General features: G+C 38.1%; 1 pseudogene; it reads left to right on the forward strand.

Moving 5' to 3' along the window:
* LOC112313285 (lysine--tRNA ligase pseudogene) overlaps positions 1-23,523 on the forward strand; it is a 48,570-nt pseudogene extending 25,047 nt beyond the window's left edge.
* The last annotated feature ends 627 nt before the right edge of the window (positions 23,524-24,150 follow it).

Here is a 24,150-nt window from a genome sequence, read left to right on the forward strand (position 1 = left end):
GAAGTCCCAATTCCAGTAAGAAAGTCCTGATGGCTTCTAAGTGAAGGAAACCAGCTACCAGCAGCCTGATCATACAAATTCAATTGTGCTAAGGGTGGATTACTTCAGAGATTATATTCTAAAGTCTGTAAACTAGGTCACAGATATTGAATCATTCCGTTTTTATCTCCTTCCTTTAATGAGCACTTTGAGTTCTTTTGGTTTTAGTTTTGGTGTTTGGGCCTTTTTTGTGTTTTAGAAATGTGACATTATCCTCATTTCATAAAGTGACATTCACATTTTCAAAAAGGTCTTTCCCAATTAACCCCATCTTCCTTTGATGTGGTATTTTACTTTGTGACTTGGTGTCCTGTTAACATTTGCATATTCATTTTATATGGCATTAATCTGCATTCAAGCTATGTACTTTGAAAATACTATCTGAGTAGGTTACATTCATCTGTCAGACTGAAGCTCATGGGCACAGACCATGATTTTGTCTCATCTCCTCAGAATCTATTTGGCCTCCATGACTATGTATGTCAATGCAGTACCAAAGCAAAGAGTGATATGTGTGTGTTGGCACTACAAGTCTTTTTTAAAATAAATTTAAGAAATGAAAATCAGCTATTCAGTTGTTCAGCATGTATCCAGGGTCATGCCTCTTCAAATTCCCCACCATCTTCACAATGGCTGGCCCTCATCATCAACAATGAATGAAAAACACTTAACTCAAGGAGGCCAGATTTCTTCCAACTAACTGGCCAGAAGGAAACACCCACTTCTTTGTGGTGACCTCACTCCAAAATCTGGGCCGCAGCCACAAAATCTGGGCCTCTGCCAACTGTCTTGGTTTGCTCAGGAATGAGGAGTTTCTTGGGACACGGTATTTTCAGTGCTAAATCCAGGATACTTCTGGGTAAACTGGGATCATTGGTCACGCCCCACTGAGGCATCTAATCTGGAGAACAATGTTTTTTAATTTTTTTAAATATATTTATTGATTATGCTATTACAGTTGTCCCATTTCCCCACCCTTCACTCCACTTCATCCTGCCCACCCCCTCCCTCCTACATCCCCCCCCACTATAGTTCATGTCCATGGGTCATACTTATAAGTTCTTTGGCTTCTACATTTCCTACACTATTCTTACCCTCCCCCTGTCTATTTCCCACCTATCATCTATGCTACTTATTCTCTGTACCTTTCCCCCCTCTCTCCCCCTCCCCTGTTGATAACCCTCCATGTGACCTCCATTTCTGTGGTTCTGTTCCTGTTCTAGTGGTTTTCTTAGTTTGCTTTTGTTTTCATTTTAGGTGTGGTTGTTAATAACTGTGAGTCTGCTGTCATTTTTACTGTTCATATTTTTTATCTTCTTTTTCTTAGATAAATCCCTTTACCATTTCATATAATAAGGGCTTGGTGATGATGAACTCCTTGAACTTGACCTTATCTGAGAAGCACTTTATCTTCCCTTCCATTCTAAATGATAGCTTTGCTGGATAGAGTCATCTTGGATGTAGGTCCTTGCCTTTCATGACTTGGAATACTTCTTGCCAGCCCCTTCTTGCCTGTAAGGTCTCTTTGGAGAAATCAGCTGACAGTCTTATGGGAACCCCTTTGTAGGTAACTGTGTCCTTATTTCTTGCTGCTTCTAAGATTCTCACCTTTTGTTTAATCTTAGGTAATGTAATTATGATGTGCCTTGGTGTGTTCCTCCTTGGGTCCAGCTTCTTTGGGACTCTCTGAGCTTCCTGGACTTCCTGGAAGTCTATTTCCTTTGCCAGATTAGGGAAGTTCTCTTTCATTATTTGTTCAAATAAGTTTTCAATTTTTTGTTCTTCCTCTTCTCCTTCTGGCACCCCTATAATTTGGATGTTGGAACATTTAAAGATGTCCTGGAGGTTCCTAAGCCTCTCCTCATTTTTTTGAATTCTTGTTTCTTCATTCTTTTCTGATTGGATGTTTCTTGCTTCCTTCTGGTCCACATCATTGATCTGAGTCCCGGTTTCCTTCCCATCACTATTGGTTCCCTGTACATTTTCCTTTGTTTCTCTTAGCATAGCCTTCATTTTTTTTTATCTAATTTGCAACCAAATTCAAGCAATTCTGTGAGCATCCTAACTACCAGTGTTTTGAACTGTGCGTCTGATAGGTTGGCTATCTCCTCGTTGCTTAGTTGTATTTTTTCTGGAGCTTTGAAGTGTTCTGTCATTTGGGCCATTTTTTTTTTTTTTTTTGTCTTGGCATGCCTGTTATGTAAAGGGGCAGAGCCTTAGGTGTTCAGGAGGCCGGAGTAACACTGGTCATTGTGCTGTGATGCTGTATGTGTGGGAGGAGCCGAGAGGGAGCAATGGTGCTGGCTCCACTCTCTGCCAGATTTCAGTCACTCCCTCTGCTACCCACTATCAAAGTGGGCCCGTCTATTGCTGACTCCCGAGTGGGTAGGCTTGTGCGTGCTCTAGGCCCCTGTGGGTCTCTCCAACGAACTCTCCTGTGAGGCTGGGAGTTTCTCGTGCTGCCACCTGAACCCCCACGGGTGTTTTAAATCAGAGGTTTGAGGCTTTATTTCCCCTCACTGGATCCCTGGGTTGCAAGGTCTGCTTCGCTCCCCCGCCTTTCCTCCCGGTTTATCCCCGTTCCACAATCCACCACCTCCTTGCTGGGTCCACCAGCCACCACCTTGCCACAAGTCCTCTCTGCCCTGGCTGCCCATCTCCGCCCCTCCTGCGGGGTCTGGATGAATGTTTCTTCTTTATCTCCTTGGTTGTTGGACTTCCATACAGTTCGATATTCTGTCAGTTCTGGTTGTTTTTTGTTTTTAAATTGTTGTCCTTCTTTTGGTTGTGCGAGGAGGCTCAGTGTGTCTACCTATGCCTGTATCTTGGCCAGAAGCCCAGAGAACAATTTTTTAAAAGTTAGTATCCTCACCTTTCACATCTCACCTTGCCCACTACTCAGGCCAACTAGCCAAGAAGACAGTGCCAAATCCTCCAGTGTGAACATCCTCCACAGTAGCCCTGTGCAAAGTTGTACAGTGTGCAAAATGCTCAGGTCCCCCCTTTCCCCACTTCACAACTTCCTTCACATCCCTGCCCTTCGTGTGGTCCCAGATTTCTGAGCCTTCACCTCTTGTCTCCCTCATCCCCAATCCAAATCTTGCCTACAGGAGATTTTACCTACATTACAAAGTTACAAAGACTGTTTAACAGAGCATTGGTTCTCAAACCTTACCACACATTCAAATCATTCAGGCTGCTTTCTGAAAGCACTAATGCGTGAATCCCACTGGCTGAGATTCAGATTCAATTGATCTCAGGCAGATTCAGGCATTGGTATTTTTTTTAAAAACTCCCTCGATAATTCTAATCAGCATTTAGGGTTGAGAACCTCTGGTTTGAAGCACTTGTTCTCAAATGTGGCTGCACATTGGAATTGCCTGGGAAGCTTTAAAAAATACTTATGTCTGGGTCCCACCCCCAAGAGTCTCATTTAATTGCTCTGGGGCACAGTCTGGACCTTTGGATTGGTAAAAACTCTCCAGGAGATTCTAATGTGCAGCCAAGTTTGGGAACCATTGATCTCACCTTGCCACTCAAAGTGTGGTCCACCCACAAGCAACTTTGGCCCCACCTGGAAGCTTGTTAAAAAATAAGCTCATGGGCCCTACCCTAGACCTACTTAAACCAAATCTGAAGTTTAACAAGATGTCCCAGATGATTCATATACCTGTTAAAGTTTGAGAAGCTCCGGTTTAGATGGTATCTGCTCCCAAAGCATTTAACAAGAACTAGAATCTTAACCAAAAGAAGATGGCTGTCTTGCAAGAATTTTAGGCATCAGACAGAAGGGTTGGAAAGCATTTTGGTAAAAGGAGGGTTTCCCCAGTGCTCTGAGTCATGTCCCCAGAAGCAGTCACCTACTCCTCCCACTCATAAGAACATTCTGGTGTTATTAAATGTCAGCTGAAGATATACATCTGGCTATGAATCAGCCAAGGGGAAAATAGATACTGTGGAGGGCTGTCGCTGGTGTGTGTGCTTTCTGGAAATGGCTGGCAGAGTTCAGGAACTGGAACTAGTATTAAAGTTATCCAGGGGCACTATTATGTTTTTAAAAAGAAATATTTGAGAATGTCCCACTTGGAAAGCAAAGAGTGATGGGAGGGATGATACAAAGAAATAGTATTATAGAGCTTGAAATTAACCCAAATTAGAAATTGTATGTATACTGGTGGGCAAGTTAGCAAATCTTCTATGCATAACATATCGAATACGACAAAAGAGAGCCTATGCAAAAAAAATGGTAATGACCTTTACTTAGTTTAATTATGATTAAATGTTATTTAGTTTAATTCCTTTGTTTCATTCTGAGCAGTTAGAGTTGAGGGGCTCCTGAATGTCTGAGCCATACCTCCATTATATTGCAGTCTCATTTCACTCCTTCTCTATTTAGACTTGTTCAGAATTATACCCATTTACCCAAATGGAGCTGAGGGGTGAAAATGAGAAGCACTGCTCTGAATCACACCCTTAATGGCTTTAGTCTAAAAGACCCCATAAAGGAGTGATAGCCACAGTTCACTATGGAACCTGGAACGGGAAAAGATGACTACAGAACAGAATACACCACCAAATTTGGTCTTTGGGAAGGGTATCCCAAAGGTCAAGGTCAAGTACAAAAATTACCGTATCTTAGATTCCAATTATAGGATAGTTAACACATTAATTCCAGGATCTTCAGTATCTTAGTGTTATCCAAGAGGAAAAGGCCAACCCTGAGACAGTTGAACAGGAGGTTGGCCTGCTGAATTGAAGCGCTGTGTACAATTCCACATGGATTCCTGGAGCAAAGGCAGAATCAACTCCACATACACAAGAATCCAAGGAACAGTGAACACCACATTGGAGGTACCAGTGACAACTTGAAGGGAGAATATTTTAAAAATTCACGTTAGGGGCCACTAAGGAGGGACCCATCAGTTTGAACCCATCCATTTAAATGTATCAGAGGAAGCAATGCTTCTGACTAGATCCATCACCTAGGCATTTGGCAATAAGTATGAATTCAAACTATATTTATAGCAATGCAATAATGCAATCATTTTAGATTAGCAAGGTCATCTCCAGGGATGACGCACCCCAGACCTGCTGAATCAAAATCTGCATTTTACAAAAATCCCCAGGTGATTTATATGCTCATGGATGTTTAAGAAACACTGATCTAGAACAATGATTTTCAATTCTAGATGTTTATTTGAATTACCTGGGAGGTTCTCAACCTACCTGGGAGGTTGCAGCTATCTAGGCCCCACTCCAAACTAATTAAAACAGTCTTTGGGGATAGGATATAGACACCCCTGTGTTTTCGAATCTTCCTCACTGTTTTAATTGCTCCTGAACCAGGAGAGCCCCTCAGAAAGAGGAAACTGTGTTTGGGTGTGTTGTTGAAATCTGATTAGCCATACCAGTTGTAACAGACTCAGATCCAGCCTAGAAGGCAAAGACCTGGTTTTAAAGGATATAAGATCCTGACAAGTAGGAATGTTAATATAAAGCATCCCCTGCAGCCTGGAGAACCATTAGTAGAAAATTGTAAAGCATTTTTAAAAAACTATAGAAATTTTGCAGTCTTGCAGAAAAAGAAGTCATGAGCCTTATATTTGTTTCAATCAGGCCTCCAAGGTGGAATGATATAATGATCTGAAAAGCATAGGTTAGTCCCTCATCTCTCAAGGGTGGTGGTGGTGGTGGTAGGTGTGTACAGGAGGCAATAGATCCTTGCAACTCCAAAGAAAAGGTTTATTTGGGTAAATTATTATTACAACAAACCACCCTATAGATTTCCAGTGAGACTTGTGGAAGAAAGCTCTCCAAGCCAGCTCTCCATAGAACTCTCATAATGCAATGGCACTGCTAAGAGCATAGTTTCTCATTGAACTCCTAAAGCCAAGCCTAGCCTTGATTTATAAAAAATCCTGGCCTTGCTTGGACAGTAGCCTCCCAGCTCATATCCGGTGTTCACTCCTGCCTCCATTTTATCTCTTGTCTGATGTGTAGGTCCAACTGACATATCACCACATTCTTGCTAAAAACCCTTCAGTGGCCACACATTGCCCTCAAGATGAAGACTCAGACTCAACAGGCCTCATCTCTTACCTCACTCTCCCACATAATTACCATGGCCAGTCAAACATAGTAATCACTCAGATTCATCTTCAGTTGTTTAGGTAAGCTTTCTCTCCCTTTACCCCTACTCCAGCTCCACAAAGGCTGGACCTTTCATATATATTAACACCCTGTACCTTCCCTTCTGGGAATTTCACAATCCATAATTACACATTTATATGTGAATATTTGATTAATATTTCTCTTCACACAGACTACAATGCTACATTAGCACGGAAGTGGTATATTCTCTCCCCTTTGTACCCCATATCTGTATCAGCATAGCTATGGGACACAGTAGGCACTCCATGAATGTTTGTTGTAGGAAGGAAGAGAAGAAAGGAGAGAAAGAGGAACAGAGGGACAAAGTTAGAGACAATAGTATTTTTGTATTTTGTAGGGGGAAATATGCTTTAATGGAAAATTATTCATTGTCTAGAGCAGGACTGGCAAACATTTTCTGTAAGACCCAAATAGTAAATATTTTCAGCTTTGCAGGACATAAAGTTTCTGTGGCCACTACTCAATTCTACCACTGTAGTGTGCAAACAGTCACAGACAATACATAAATGAATGGGCTGTGTTCTAATAAAGCTTTGTTTATAGGTGGTGAAATTTCAATTTTATACAATTTTCATACACCACAAACTATTATTCTTCTTTTGGCTTTTTTCAACCATTTTAAGCTCATAGCCATGCAAAAATAGGCTGCAGCTGGATATGATTCTGGGGCTATACTGCCAACCCCTGGTATATAGCACATTCTTCCAGGTTATCTGATTCTGATTCTGTGGAGCTCGTCTACAGCTCCCCAAGTTGTGGATAACTGATAGAAATGCAAACTAATTCTTGTCTATAGACATCTATAGACATGCCGGTGAAGTTCATCTCATTAGTGGGACAAGTCCCACCCTGCAAAAAAAAAAAAAAAAAAAAAAAAAAAAAAGCCAGCTTTGCAACCTTTTGCAATTTGTTTGAACGTGCCTGTACTCCATATAAATTTGTACTTTTACAACTTCTCCCTGGAGTTCTTTTGTCTTCTCTCAGTAAATCAATAAGTTAAAGTTAACACCTTGATTTTATTTTAACACCTTTATTTTATATATGTATTATATGAGAGTGATGTTTTTACCTTTTTAAGAAAAATCTCTCTTAATACCTCTTACCCAACTGTCCTTACCTGACACAGTAAGACCTGTGATGGAACCTATAGTAAATTCTGTGGACTCCTTCTAAATACACCCCCATGTGTAAATGAAAGCCCATAGTCGCTCTTTATAAATGCCTTAATGTGTCTCATTCATTTATACCCCCTCATGTCAGAAATCAAGGAATTTCAAGAAAATATATAATAGGGAAAATGAAGTTAGGAAAAATAGGTTGAATCCAAAAGTAAGGTTAGTATACAAAATACTCTGTTGAGAGGAAGGCCATAACTTAGACTCTTAATTATCTAGAAATAGATACAGAGAAGAAATACAATCAGTTAAACTTCCTGCCCAGTGCCCATGAGACAAAAATATACCAAGAGGCTCAGGGGAAAGAAGAGTTTTCTACATCACAAAAACAAGAAGTTTCTCCCTTTGGTTCTCACAAAGCAGCAGCTTCCACAACCCACCAGTTATTGCTGTTGAGCTCTTACAAGACCCAGACCCAGTTTTATTTTTAATTTATTTTTAATTATAGTTGACATACAATATTATATTAGTTTCAGATGTACATCATACTGATTAGACATTTATATACCTTACGAAGTTTTAAGCAGTTCAGAAATTTGTAGGCCTATCAGTCATGCCATTGTTTTAGGGAATTTCTTAGCCAAAAATGAGAACTAATTTGATTAATTGCTATTTGTATAAGACAGTGAAAGAAAGATTCAGAATGCCAAAGGACAAATATAAAAGAGTTTTTCAATCAAGTCCATGTTTTCTGGTCAAAATAATAAGGGGAAATCACATATTATCCACACTAGATTCACAACCATCTGGTCTTTCCCTCAAACTGTTTGACAAGTACTAATGCTGAAGAAAAAGGCTGCCTTAGGAGAAGTGGAAAAGACAGGCTTGTCCATGGGCAGTCTCTCAGGGGAGTCACTAGAATTATGGGGTTCATCTTCAGAAACAGTCTTACTCTTTCTCTTTTGTACATAATCTGTACACAATAATCTCATCTGCCCTTGTTGTAATTTGCATAAATTCACTTGCAAATATAAAGTCCTCAATTTTGCACTCCAGTGGTCTCCTGGGGGCAATTAAGACTATACTTTACCAAATAAGTGAAGAATTATCATTTACTAAATGGTCAAACTCTCTCACTTCCACGTCCTGTTCTTCAATATATAACATAGGACTTATCAAACTCACAAATACATGATAATCCATTAAGAGGAGAAAGCACACACAGACACACACAAAAAAAAACCCCTCACAAATATTTTCTATAAATCTTGCTTCTCTCCATAAGTTTTTAAATATGGTTTTTAAAATAGGTAATACAGTCATATGGCCTCAAAAGCAACCCATGGGAGTAGATACAAATATAAAAGGTCTACATAAAAGGGTGTCCTGGTGGTAATAAGACAGTTCTGTACCTTGATTATGGCTGTAGAACATCAATCTATACATGGGCTAAAATTGCACAAAACTACACACACACACACACACACACACGAGTTTATGTAAAAATTGATGAAAACTGAATGAAGTCAGTAGTCTAGTTAACAGTAATGTACCAAAGTCCATTTCCTGGGTTTGATATTGTGCTATAGTCATATATGGTGTCACCATTGGGGGGCGCTGGGTGAAGAGTTCATGAGACTCTTTATACATTTTTGCAACACTATGAGTCTAGAATTACTTCAAAAACACTTTTAATAAAAGGGGAAGGGTCACCAAGGAACACGTATAAAGGACACATGGACAAAGCCAAAGGGGGGTGGAATCGAGGGTGGGAGGTGGGGGTAGAGAAGGCAGGGGGGAGTTGTGGGGAGAAAATGGAGACAATTGTACTTGAACAACAATAAAAAACTGTATTGTTTGCACTATTACAGATGTCCCCCATTCCCCCTCCTTTGCCCCCCTCCACCCAAACCCCATTCCCCCAGCCTTCCCCACATTGTTGTCTGTGTCCATGGGATATGCATATATCATATATGTTCTTTGGCTACTCTCTTCCAGTCCCCCTCACCCTCCTGTCCCCTTAGATCTGTCAGTCTGTTCCATAAAAGGTTTTGTGGTGAAAGTCTCTATTCCATTCCTCCACCATCCCAGTTTTCAACCCACACATTCCTATCCAGGCAACCAGCACTCCTAGTTCCTTACAGATCCATCTAGAGATTTTTTTCTTTATATCACCAAATATGAAGAGATATTTTTATCCCCCTTTTTTACACAAAATGTACACATTCTACATTGTTCTGCACTTAGCTTTTTTACCTAACACTATATCTTGGTGTACTTTCTATATGGCATATAAAGAGTTTTCTTCATTCTTTGTACAGCTATGAAGTATTCCACTGTATTAATGTGCCATCATTTATGTAACCAGTCCCCTGCCAATATATCATTGGATTCTTTCCAATATTTTTGGTTTGATTTTGGTTTTACAGGTTTATTGAGGTACGATTATACTGTACCTATAGAAAGGAACAACAGACTACACATATTTTAAATGTGAGATTTGATAACTTTTAACATGTGTACATACCCACAAAACCATAACCACAATCAAGATTATGAACATATATATCCCCAAGAGTTTTATTTTGCCCCTTAGTAATCCCTCCTACCCATTCTTCCCTGGCACTCTGTGCTTCATATGCCCAGGCAACCACTGATCTGCTTTTTGTCAACTATAGACTAGTTTGAATTGCTAGATACTTTATATAAATGGAATCATATAGTAAATATTCTTTTTTTATGGCTTCTTTCACACAGAATACAAATTTAAGATTTATTCATGTTGTATATATCAAAGGTGTATTCCTCTTTACTACTGATTAGTATTCCATTATATACCATATTGTATACCACAGTTCATTTATCCATTTGCTTGTTGATGGACATTTGAGTTGTTTCCAGTTTCTGGCAATTACAAATAAAGCTTCTATGAATATTAATACATAAGACTTTGTATGGACACGGTATTCTATTGAGCAAGTACCTAGGGGTAGAATGGCTACAGCATATGGCAGGTATACATTTAACCTTTTTTACAACTGCCAAACTTTTTCTAAATTATTTTTATGATTTTACATTCTCACCAGCAGTGTAAGAGAGTTCTGATATCTACATATCTTTGCCAACACTTAGTATGGTCAGTCCTTTTCATTTTAGTCATTCTACTGGGAATGTGGTGGTTTTAATTTGCACTTCTCTAATGACTAACGATGTCGAGCACCTTTTATGTGTTTGTTTGCCATCCATATATCTTCTTGGGGAAGTATCTGTTCAAAATTTTTGCTCATTTTTGTTGGCTTGCCCTATTTTTTAGTGTTCTTTATATGTTCTGAATACAAGTCCTTCATTAGATACATGATTTGCAAATATTTTTTCATCCTGTGGCTTGTCTTTTCATTCTCTCACAGTGCATTTCAAAGAATAGAAGTTTTTAATTTTTATGAAGTCCAAGGCTTATTATAAAGTAAAGGTAATCAAGATAGTGTGGTATTTCTGTCAGGATACACAAATGGATTATTAGAAAAAAGTACAACTTGAAATAGACTCCCAGATATATGAACAACTGATTTTTAAATTTATTTTTAACTATACTTGACATACAATATTATATTATTTTCAGAGGTACAACATTTATTTATATACCTTACAAAGTGATCACCATAATAGGTATACTAACCATCTGTCACCATACTGTTATTATATTATTGACTATATTTTCTATGCTCTACATTACATCCATGTGACTTATTCTATAAATGGAAGTTTGTACTTCTTAATCCTCTTACCCTTTTCTGCCCATCTCTTCATCCCTCTCCCTTTCGGCAACCATCAGTTTCTTGTCTGTATCTATGAGGTTTTTTTTCCTTTTGTTTGATTATTTTGTTTCTTAGATTACACATATAAGTGAAATCATAAGGTATTTGTCTTTTTCTGTCTGACTTATCTCACCTAACATAACTCACTAGGTCCATCCATGTTGTCGCTAATGGCAAAATTTCATTCTGTCTTATGGCTGAGTAATATTTCATTATTTATATTATATACTATATATTATGTGTTATATTATCTGCATATATATGAGGTCTTCCAGAAGGTATCCATCCATGTAATATGAAAAATAGAGACATTTATTGAAGAAGATACAAGAAACATTGTACATAAGACAGTGACTCCTCAGTCCCCTTCAAAGGAGGCACCTTGGGACCTCACACAGTTCTCCCAATCTTCACAGCTGCCCTGTCATATTTTCCTGAATCTCACTGACAGTCTTAAATCTCTTCTCTTTCAAAGGTGATTTTCATTTTGAGAAAAGCCAGAAGTCGCAGGGCACCAAGTCTGGGCTGTAGTGGGGCTGAGTCACTTGCATGATTTGATGTTTCACAAAAAAACTTTGCACAAGATGTGATGCATGAGTGGACATGTTGTCTTGATGAAGCTGCTAATCACCAGTTTCCCATAGCTGCAGCCTTCTGAATTATCCAAATAGTTTCTGTGGAGGGATGTTCAACCTTAATGCAAAATTTGATGCAGATTCATTGCTCTACTCGCTCAGTCATTTGAATGCAATAGTCACACAGTACACATGCTCACTCAGTGGTGTCTACTGCCCCACTGACTATGATGAAGTTGTCATTGTTCACACAGGCTCATTCCAGTCCTCTCCTTGGTTGCCAGGTTACATTGATGTAGTGCAAACTGTTCTCATTATATTAACAATGGCTGGACTTTTCCTGGCTAGACCTCATATATAGATATAGATAGATATAGATGATATAAATATAGATATAGATATCTAGATATGGTAGCTCTGTTTTTAATTTTTTTGAAGAACCTCCATACTTTTTTCTATAGTGTCTGCACTAGTTTATAATCGCAACATTGTATAAGGTTGCCTTTTCTTATGGACAGCTGATTTTGACAAAGGTGGAGAAGCTATTCTCTTCCTGCAACAACTGTATATCCACATGCAAAAACAATGAAGTTCAATCAATAATATGCCCCACATACGAAAATGAACTCAAAGTAGGTCAGAGACCTAAATGTAAAATGTAAAATTCTGAAACTTCTAAAAGAAAACACAGAAGAAAATCTTTGTGACCTTAGAATAGGCAGATTTCTTAGATAAAACACCAGAAGTACAAGCCACAAAAGAAAAGGTGATAAATTTGTTTCCAATCTTTTGTATTACCAAAAAAAATGCTAAAATGCATAACCTTCAACATATACCATTCCACATGTGTGCAATTATATCTAAAGGATGAATTGCTAAAATTCCAACCAAGTGTTAGATAAGTACTGAATGACAGCAAGCTTGAGATTCTTCATACAGATGAGTTCTTCGTGTTGGTATATCCTACGTTGCCAGTTGAGTGTAGAACAATATGCTTTAATGATCAGTTTAGTGGACAGTAGCGATTAACCTTTTATGGAAGTCGAAGAGTTGAATAGACCAAGGGACTACCCATGGGCAAGACCGGCATTCTTCTTTAGAAATAATATTGGGTTGCCATTAACACACAGAGAGTAGACAAAAAAGATCACAAATCCTAGACCACAATAAATTAATCCTGAATTTGTTTTGAAATGTATGCCTAGGTATCTGAGCTGATTTGCAACATAGTTTGTTATCTATAAATTAGTTAAACGTTGGTGAACTGCTGTCATAAATGATCATTTTGTTTTAAAAAGAGTCGCCTATAGTTCTTCGACTGATCAGTAATTAGATGGTAAGGCCAAGAGTTTAGCAGGATTCCTTTATGACACTAAATCCAGAAGGAAAGCTTGTATGTATGTATGTTCATGATCGTTAAGAATAAGAAAAGGGGATGTACTTTTATTTTGAAAAAGGTTTATTGATTGGTAGATTTTTGTACAAGAATTCCATGTTAAGCCCTGGCTGGTGTGGCTCAGTGGACTGAGTGCTGGCCTGCAAACCAAAGGGTCACCTCTTTGACTCCCAGTCAGGGCACATGCCTGGGTTGCAACCCAAATCCCCAGTTGGGGGAGGCGTGAGAAGCAACCACACATTGATGTTTCCCTCCCTCCCTTCACCTCTCTCTAAAAATAAATAAATAAAATCTTTTTAAAAAGGAATTCCATGTTAATTTACAGAAAAAAATTTAAAAGGAAAAAAAATCACCTGTAATCCCACTTTTCCAAAACATTTGTACTGATTATAAAATTAACCCTACTGCTACTAACACAAGGAGAAATTTTGACTATGTTACTATAATTTTATTAACATTTTATCTGTAGAATTGAATGAACTTCTGTTGTTCTTAGCGAGGGACACTCAAATAGAGTGGTTCTTCACAGTGATTGCACATTGAAATCACCTAGAGAGCTTTAAAAATTGCTGGTGCCTGAGTACCATACATACTCCAATGTGTTTGGCCCGGTGCAATCTAGGCATCAGAATTTTTAAAGCTCCCCAATAGGACCTAATGTACAACCACTATTGAGAACCACTGGTCTGAATATAAAGGGAGTCTGTTACAGGGTGAATGGTGTCCCTGTAAAATTCATGTCAATGTCCTAATCCCCAGTACCACAAAATGTGACCTTATTTGGAAATAAGACTGTTGCAGATATAATTAGTTAAGATGAAGTCATAGTGAAGTAGGATGGGCCTCTAATGCAATATGAATATTGTCCTCAAAAAGGGAAAAACTTGGACACAGACACACACAGAGGGAGAACACCATGTAAATATTGGAGGTATACTGCCACAAGGCAAACAACTACCAGAAGCTTGGTGAGAAGCCCTAGAAGAGATCCTTCCGCAATACCTTCAAAGGGAGCATAGCTGTGCTGGCATCCTCGATCTCAGACTTCTAACCTCCAGATCTGTGAGACAATCAGTTTCTGTTTTTTAAGCCACTCAAATTTGTGGTAGTTTGTTATGGCAGCCCTAGCAAGCTACTACATATTTATAATCATTTTAAGTGGCTTCACTCCTAACAGACCTGTAACATTAACTTTGTAGTGTGATTAAGTAAATGGCAAGAATAGAGTCATGGGAAGCACCCAAACTGGAAACATTTTATCACATGTCTACACAGGAATTAAAGAGTTCTATTTCTAGCAAATCATCACCTTCAAAAGGCTTACATTTCCCAGTTTGGTCACCATGTACACACAGTATTGACTCCCATGTAAGGTTTTCATCAATTCTTACTGGCTATTTGCCATGGCCATTCCCACACCAAGTGTGAAAAACTGAAGACTGCCCCAAGCCAGGACAAGAGACCATCTGAGAATAATTCAAAGCACAAGCTGCTAACAAGTAGAATTCTGAATAAAGCTACAACAAAATAATGTCCATATAGTCCCCACCTTTTGGCTTTATCATTTGAGTAATCATAGAGTTTTAGACAATACTTCTAAGATACTTTGTTGTAGTCCTACAAAAGCTTCAGGTGAATGCAGGTGCAAGGAATTTAACTACAAATATTTTATGGTGAATTAAGTTCCCTGAAGATTTATTTGTGACATGTGAAAAGAACATAATTTTATAGCCATTTATACCTACCTGCTAGAATTTATTCTTTCATGTGATTTAATAATAAATTTAAATTATTTAAAAGCTATTTAAGTTGCATATTTAAATGACATCTGGCTAACAATCCAGTCTGAAGACAGCACCCTCCAGATCCCATGAAAATGTCTATGAAGATGCAAGAAGAACAGACACACACCATAAAAAACTAAAGTTGGCAGAACCCTTATTGTTGCAGCTAAGTACAAAACAGATGGATCGTGGGGGAAAAAATAAGAAAAAAGCAACTGGTCCCTATCCATGTTTTCCTCACAAAATAAAACAGTCCCACCTGCCAGAAAGATTTTTTTTAAAACTTGTAATCTTTTCCCCATAGTTTAATCCATTATACGCAAGATGTCATATTGTCTGTGATTGGCTATCTTAGCTGGGGAGTGTGAGTGGCAGGGAGGTATACTTTCAGGGCTTCTCCATACGTCAAGGATCCAATAGAAATGTTGTCAACTGCTATGTATGTCCATATTGATTATACAGGGTCTGGTACAAATAACACCCCTTTTTTATTATAAAGCCTTTTATCACACAATCATAGGCTTGTAATTCTGTAACATAACAATATCACTCAAGCACACCATATGACATTTTAGGTGAAATGTTCAAATTAAAACTAAATTATTACACCTATATTATTACCCTACCAACCACACTCAAGCAGGCCTTACTTCTGCCAGACCCTGTGCTTTCAGGTGGGTTTGTGGACCCAGATGGACCCACTGTGAGCTACAGCTCCATTTATTGTCTGACATTATACACCCCTAAACTAAATGTGGAGATCATGATGATACTTGGGGTCCTAGAGTATCAGTGTCAACTAGGATTTTGAATGGAACAACCCTGGAAAGATCCGAGTATCCCCCTTTCCTCCATGCATGATTATTCAAGGAAATGTCCATAAGTTTTTTAGGGAAGGACTGGGAGAATTACTACTATATAGTGCCATGATGTGGTAGGATCCTTCCTCATGAAGACCCAGTCTTCAGTCAATTCATTCTGGGTCTAAGAACTGGCTTGGGTCTAGAAACTGGTTATAGAATTGTGACTTTCCATTATGTTGTTGACCTCAGCCTTCTGATCATCCATTCTTGATCTTTTGTGATTAGCAATACCAAGGGTGGTTGCCTGTATATGATGCCTCTAAATATACCATGTTTTATTAGCCATCTCTGTAGGTCCCTGCAAATCAGAGTCCCTTGACTGCTACTCTGAACTTGCTGCCCATTGTGATCATTATTCCCATTTTGCCTCTGTCAATTAAGCATTGCCATCTTGCCTCTGCTCTTCTACGACCCTATCATCCCCATTGCTGCTAGAGAGCCAGGTCTGCAACAGCATTTCCTATCAGCTTTGGCCTTCAAAAAAGCCAATATTAAGCTATTCAGTGATGTTGGTACCTCTTTCACCTTGGAAAATAGGTGCCTCCTGAGGAACATAGTCAACTGGTTGGTGTTTTGTGTCTTATATGATAGAGCTAGTCTAGCATGCCCCCTTCTGAAAGCTTTTTGATCCCTTCCATAACATTCTGTCTTGATAACCCTGACATCTCCATTTCATTTAATATAGGCCATTATCTTTTTTTTGTCCAAGTTTGCAAGAGCTATCCCAGGAACATTCTTATAAGTTCTCCTACAACTACACCAGGGTGGTAAAACCTGTGTCGCAAGAAAGTTCTTTAATATTGATGAGGTGGGTAAAACCCTAAAATGGTCCCCAACATTTCCACTCTCTTACTTAGCAATTATACATCTCCAGCATGCCAGGGACTGTCAATACTCTACCTTCCACAGTGATGACAGCCTCATTGCCATCCAGCAGGTGAGTGATCCGACTCCAGAATCCCATCTTTAGAGTCTGTTTTCTATAACCATTCCTGCTTACCAACTGTCTTAGGTTGGGATTCCTAGAAGCAGAAGCTGTAAAAAGGTTGGTCCTTCACAGGATTTATTGAGGGAGAGCCCTTAGGAGAAAGGAAGTAATGGGAGCAGGCTAGTGAAAAGGAAAAACAACTAAGCAAGGATGTAGTCTCAGTTGGAAACTTGCTTTGGTCTGATCCCACAGGTAGCTCTGCAGCAAAAATGGCACCACAGAGTTAGACCCACCTTGAAGAAAGGGAATCAACTTTTTATACTTCTGTGACTATACTTAGTCATTGGCTGTGGGATGCCCCTATTAGGGGATGAGGAGAAAAGCCTCATTAAAATGATCCTTCCTGCTAAAGCAAATTTGCTGCAAGAGGAGCAACTGTAAACAGCTATTAACAGGCAGCACTAGAAGAAGCCAGGGAATAGATGCATCAACTGACAGAAGAGATCTGGGTGGAGTACCCACAGCATCCACTACATAGCCCCTCCATCATCTCAGTTTTGAGCACCCTACCCTGACAACCACCTACAAGATCTTCTCCCTTAAGTACCTTACTTCTGACACCATCTCCTATTACCTTCTTTACCTTCAGCTACACTAAAATCCTTGCTGTTCCCCAAACTGGTCAGTGTGGTCCCACCTCCAAGCCTTTCCATTTACTGATCCCTTTGCTTGGAATGTTATTTCCACATCTTGGCACAATTAGGTCCCTCACATCACCTCAGTAATACCTAGCCTAACCATCCACTTAAATTATAAACCACCCCCAGAACTCCCTATTCCTTTTTCTTGTTTTGTGATTCTCTATTGTACTTCTTATCACTATCTGACATTCTATGTATGTTTTACGTATATGTTTATTGTCTGACACCCTCCCAACTAGAGTGTTAGATCTATAAGGGTAGAGACTATTTCTATTTGCTACCATATATCTTAGAACAATGCTTGTTGTTATATACAGTAAATGTTTGATGAATTAATTAACTGACTAGTTAATATCTTTCAATGAAATGATAAAAGAGAGCCTCTTTTTATGAATTACTCTAAAGTTTAAAGCAGTGGTTCTCAGACTTCAGCATACATCAGAATCACCTGGAGGGCTTGTTAAATCACAGATCTCCAAGTCCTTCCTCCAGAGTCTGATTGAGTACATTTGGTATGGTGCCCCCATATTTTCATCTCTAACAAGTTCATAAATGATGTTTCTGCTTGGCTCAGGTACCAAAATGAGAACCACTGGTATAAAGACATATGGATGAACTACATGATGTAAAAAGGCTTAAAAATCAGTATGGCTTTCTCACAATTTATAAAACTCCAACATGGGAATAAATAAGTAAATGCACTTTCCCAGAATTTTTCTCTGGAAGAGTCTAATCACATCTTAAGTTTTCTTTAAATTTTTTATACATAGATCATAGTAATTGGGTCAATCAATAAATTATTTTATTAAGATTTTATTTTTTTCTTTTTAGACAGAGGAGGAGGAGCAGAGAAAGACAGGGAGAGAAACATCAATGTGTGGTTGCCTCTAGTGCACCCCCTAATGGGGACCTGGCCCACAACTCAGGCATGTGCCCTGACTGGAAATCGAACCCATGACCCTTTGGTTTACAGGTTGGCACTCACTCAATCCACTGAGCCACACCAGCCAGGGCTCAACCAATAAATTATTTACAAAAATTTTAATAGTATTTTAAAATACTTATGTTTTAATATTAAACAGGAAAAGAAAGTAAAATTGAACACATGCCAATTTAATCTCATCTATGTAAAATAAGCATAAAAAATTTCATCAGTTATTACTGTGATTTTCTTTGGGTAATGGAATTATTATAAGACAATTTGTTTTTTTTTATGCTTTTCCATTTTTCATTTTTGTTTGTTTATTTATTTATTTTTATTGTTCAAGTACAGTTGTCTCCATTTTTCCCTCACCACTCCCCCTGCTCCACCCACTCCACCTCTGACCTTCAATCCTACTCCCCTTTGGTTTTGTCCAAGTGTCCTTTATACATGTTCTTTGACAACCCTTTTTCCCCCATTATCCCCTCCCACCTTCCCTCTGGTTACTGCCAGTTTGTTCTTTATTTCAATGCCTCTGGTTATATTTTGCTTGCTTGTTTTGTTGATTAGGTTCCACTTATAGGTGAGATTGATATGGTATTTGTCTTTCACCACCTGACTTACTTTGCTTAGCATAATGTTCTCCAGATCCATCCATGCTGTCACAAAGGGTAGGAGCTCCTTTTTTCTTTCTGCTGTGTAGTGTTCCACTGTGTAAATATACCATAGTTTTTGGATCCACTCATTTGCTGATGGGCACTTAGGCTGTTTCCAGCACTTGGCTATTGTAAATTGTGCTGCTATGAACATTGGGGTGCATAGGTTCTTTTGGATTGGTATTTCAGGGTTCTTAGGGTATAATCCCAGCAGTGGAACTGCCAGGAAAGGAAAGGAGGAATCCTCAGAAAGAATGCCTTTCCATTTTTCTACAATAAGCATATATTACTTTAATAGCCAGAAAAGTAAAAATATATTTTTATTTCAAAAGTTAATCTTTTCAGAAAGGATAAAGAGTCAAAGATAGAACCCAAGAAGATAGACACAAAACTATCTTAAAATGATAATAACAAGCATTAGTTACACTTAAACTGTCATGTTTCTCATTAAAATTAAAATATTCATAAATATCCAAAAGACTTATACTAACAACTCATGTTTAATTTTTTAATTGAATTATCATTGAATAACAATTTATTACCATCCCCCAAAATTGTTTTTTAAGAAATATTAATTCATTACTTATTCTCACAATTCCAAAACATAAAAACTACATATAAATGTGTTTAAAATAACAAAAACACATTAGGATATGTTTTAGCAGCTGCTCCTCAGGTTCGCCTGGGTGAGTTTTCTAGCCTGTGCTGAAGTCACCAGGAAAATTCTGGTGTCAATTCAGGAGTAGTCAAGGCCTCATAAGATTTTAATTTTGAAACAACTGGATGGGAAAACTAAAACTAAAATAAAATATAATGTTAAACAGGCTCTCTTCCTATAATCATTCTGTTTCATAAACATGTTTTATAAAATGTGATACCTAGAAAAATGATAGTGTATCTGTTTCTAAAACATGAAAATGAGAAAACTAATTTCAATTAGTCTAGGGAACAAATGCATTGAAATTTTATTCATGTAAATGACTTTAGAAACATGTAAATTTCTGTAAAATAAAATTAAATTTAAAAGCAACTCCTAAAATTTTCAAAAGTAAAATGACAGAAATGAACATAACTGTGTATCCAGTTGGTGTTATAACATGGACAAAGAACAACTATGAGTAACTTTAAAACACAATAATTTGGCCCTGGCTGGTGTGGCTCAGGGAAATTGAGTGCCAGCCTGTGAACCAAAGGGTTGCCAGTATGGTTCCCAGTAAGGGCACATGCCTGGGTTGTGGGCCAGGTCCCTAATAGGGGGCCACTCGAGAGGCAACCACACATTGCTGTTTCCCTCCCTCTCTTTCTCCCTCCCTTCCCCTCTGTCTAAAAATAAATAAAATCTTTAAAAAACATAAAAAATAAAACACAATAATTTGAATCTACATTCCTAGCAAGCTATAGCACATTTTTTTAAAGCCAAGTTAAATTTGAATTTCAAATAAACAACTAACTTTTTAGTATAAATATGTCCCAAGTATTAGATAGGACAAATTTATACTAAAAATATTTATACTGAAAAATTATTCATTTTCCTCTAAATTTTCAGTTTAACTGGGCTTTCTGGGTTTTTTTTATTGTTGTTCAAGTACAGTTGTCTGCCTTTTCCCTGCTCTACTCTCCCCCCCCACCCTAGCCATCACCACATTCCTCCCCTGATTCTGCCCCCCTTGGTTTTCTCCATGTGTCCTTTATAGATATTCCTGAAAACCTTTCCCCCCATTATCCTCTCCCACCTCCCCTCTGGTTACTATTTTGTTTTTAATTTGACAACCCTACATTGGAAACTGAGCAAAGGATACGCAGGACTTCTCTGTGCCAGTTTTGCAACTTCCTGTGAATCTATAATAATTTTAAAATATTTTTTTAAAAATTAAAGAATAGAGTTTGAAAAGTAGTTGTTTCATGAAATGGGAATCTAATTCATGTCGAACTACCTATAGCTGAAGAAATAAATTATACTTAGAATATTCAAAAATAGTAAATGCAAAGAGGCAGAAGTTGTGGGGTAAGAGTTGATGTGAAATTATTTAATATAAGGGCAAGGTGAACTGAGAACTTAACAAACTGGTTTTTACAAGTAAATGTGTTACTGTAAGCTAACCCCAGAAGGTGAGGAGAGAAATGAAAAGTCATTTCTCTGTCCATGGTCCTGGACTGCCAACAAATATTTTCTTTCAGTTCAATACAAATACATCTTAATTTAAATCACACCTAGGATCATTGTAAAAAGCATGACTTGATAATTTTTTCCTTTAGAAAATTCTTCTTCATGCCTCAAATTGCATGAAAGGCAGTAATAACAGACAGAATTTAAAGAAATTTGAGAATATAAGAAAATCTCTTCCAGATAAACTAACATTGTTTCTTATCATTGATATAATTTTTCTTCCATTGAAGAATTGTTTTTTATATAATATCAAGCTGTTTACTCTGAATCATTTTAACATCAGCCTGAAGTGGGGAAGAAAAATAGCACTACCCTCCTTCCTAATCTCAGTCACATTTCAATTGGGGAAAAAAAATTGAAGAACCAACTTTCTTTTTTCCTGGGTTTAGGAGAGGAAAGAAGGTAAGAAGAAGAGAGTACTATGAGAGTGGACAAAAATATCACAGCACCAGAACACATGGTGAGTGGGTAGAGTGGGAGAACACTACAAAAATGGATATGCATGACCTCACCATGGGCATCCCTAAAATATCCTGTAAAGATGGAAGGATTAACAGCTTATTCAACACTGTGTAAAGATGCACAGAGCAGACCAAGAGCTCAATAATCATTCCTTGCCTGTCAGATTCTTCACTGAATATTAGTGCTTAAAACTCAAGATAGTTTTGCTCAGAGAATTAAGAATATGTTTTAAAAGTATATTTTCCACTTAGCAACAACATACCTTAAACAGGTTTCTCCTCTTGAAACAAATGTAGCCAAATCCCCCACCTATTATATGGGTACTACTTTGCAGAAAATCACCAGAAAGGGAAAGAGTCAAAGGTTTTCATAGTGTAAAAATTTAGACTATAAAATTTTTCAAGTGCTTGTTCTTTATTGAGCACTGAGATACATACCAGGGATTTACAAAGATGAAATAATGCATGCCTAACCTACAACAAGCTTATATTCAATTTAGAGAGAAGACAAAACCTTACAAAGTTGAAAACTTCATTTAAGAACTTTAATGATTTGAAATTTGGCGTCTTCATAAGCATTTGCTTCACATTTTTAAGTTTTCGGAGTAGTTCCACATATTCTACCATTTGACCCATGCAGTAGCCCTATGAGGTAAGGGTCTTTGTTATGCCCTTGAAACCTACAGGAATTCAGCTTTGGAGAAGAAATAAAAATATTCCTAACAATTCTTCAAATAATATTAATTGATTTGACCTGCTGATTTAGGGGGACATGAAAAGTAATTGACCTTCTTGGGGGCATATTCATATACTCAATAATACATTGCCCAATCTTTCATACACAGTAGATGCTCAATAAACGATATTGAAAACAAGCTGCATTAATGTATTAATAAATGTTACAGTGTATCCCTTAATGTAGTATCCACTGCCCTAGCCCAATGTTTGACATAATTAAGAATACAGTATATAGAATTAAACTAAACTAGTAAAAGACTGCCCCTAAAAATATAGTGCTTACTACATACTGTTCTAAGCCCTCAGCACTTATCACTTCCTGTAAACCTCATGATAATTATATAAGGTATGGACTGTTATCATGCCTGTTTTTCAGGAAAGGAAAGTAACCTCAGGCAGGTTAATTAACTTATCCAAAGTAATACAGGTATTAAGATCTTGTGATATTTTCATTATTCACCAAGTAGACCATAAAGCTAATAGTCACATTGGAGGGAGACCTCAGACCCTCCAGAGGGATGGCTGTGGTGACAGGGGCCTGAGGTGAATGTGGATGGTGGTGAGCTGAACTGAGCAAAAATAAGTTAAAGAGACACCTGAAAGCTGAGAAGAAAGTAGCGGAGAAATAAGGTCAAGCAAGAGGAGCTCAGTGAGAATCAACTAAGCCAGGCCAGCAACCACACCACTGACAACAATGTGGATGCCAGGGAGGAGAGCATGGACCCAAACCAGCACTACAAGATCTTCAGCGAAGCAGTCCACCAAATAAAAGTCAATAGGGAAGACCCTTATCCACACAAGTTCCGTGTATATATCTCGCTGACTCACTTCATCCATGAATAGTCACTTGCAGCCTGGGGACCATCTGAATGAAATCACCTTAAAGGTGGCAAGTAGGATCCATGCCTAAAGAGCTTCTGGGGGGGAAAGCTCATCTTTAATGACCTTTGAGGAGAGGGGTTCAGGTTGCAAGTCATGGCCAAATACAGGGACTATAAATCAGAAAGAACTTACTCATATCATTAACAAACTATGTTGGGGAGACATAACTGGAGTTCTGGGGAATCCTGGAAAAACCAAGAAGGGTGATCTGAGCATAATTCCCTATGAGATCACACTGCTATCTCCTTGCTTGCATTTAATCTCCTTGCCAGCAGATAATGTGCCCTTTGGCAAAATGGCACTGCTCTAAAGACAGTCTGAGTGAGTGCTTTGAGTTTTTGGTCATGAAGAAGGAAATATGTAATGCCTACACTGAGCTGAATGATGCTATGCAGTGGCAGATTTTTGAAGAACAGGCCAAGGCCACTGGCAATGATGAGGTCACATTCATAGATGAAAATTGCACAGCATTGGACTATGGACTGGTCCCCAAGCTGCCTGGGGCACAGACATCAACTGAGTCACCATGTTTCCCACAGACTGCAATAATATCAAGGAAATACTTCTGTTTCCTGCCATGAAACCCGAAGACAAGAGAGAAAATGTAGCAACTTCTGATACATTGGAAAGCACAACTGCTGGCACTTCGGTCTACAAAATAATAATTGCAAGTGGTATAGTTCAGGCATCTTTGCATTTCTGGAAAAGATCAAGGACTGCAAGAGAATTCTTGTATGTTGCTATCCATTTGACTATCACAGTTCAGTAACCAGAAAAGAGAAAGGGAATTAAGAATTCCTTTTTTACTTCTTGTTACCAAATAAACCATTTGTGTCTTTCCCATAAAAAACATTTTGAAGGAGAGATTGCCTCAGGATGAAATGATCAGAAAATAATTCATTCTAGAAAAAAAATAGAAAACAGGTCATCAAAGTAG

Source organism: Desmodus rotundus, chromosome X (genome assembly GCF_022682495.2).
Source record: "Desmodus rotundus isolate HL8 chromosome X, HLdesRot8A.1, whole genome shotgun sequence".
Taxonomy (NCBI): Eukaryota; Metazoa; Chordata; class Mammalia; order Chiroptera; family Phyllostomidae; genus Desmodus; species Desmodus rotundus.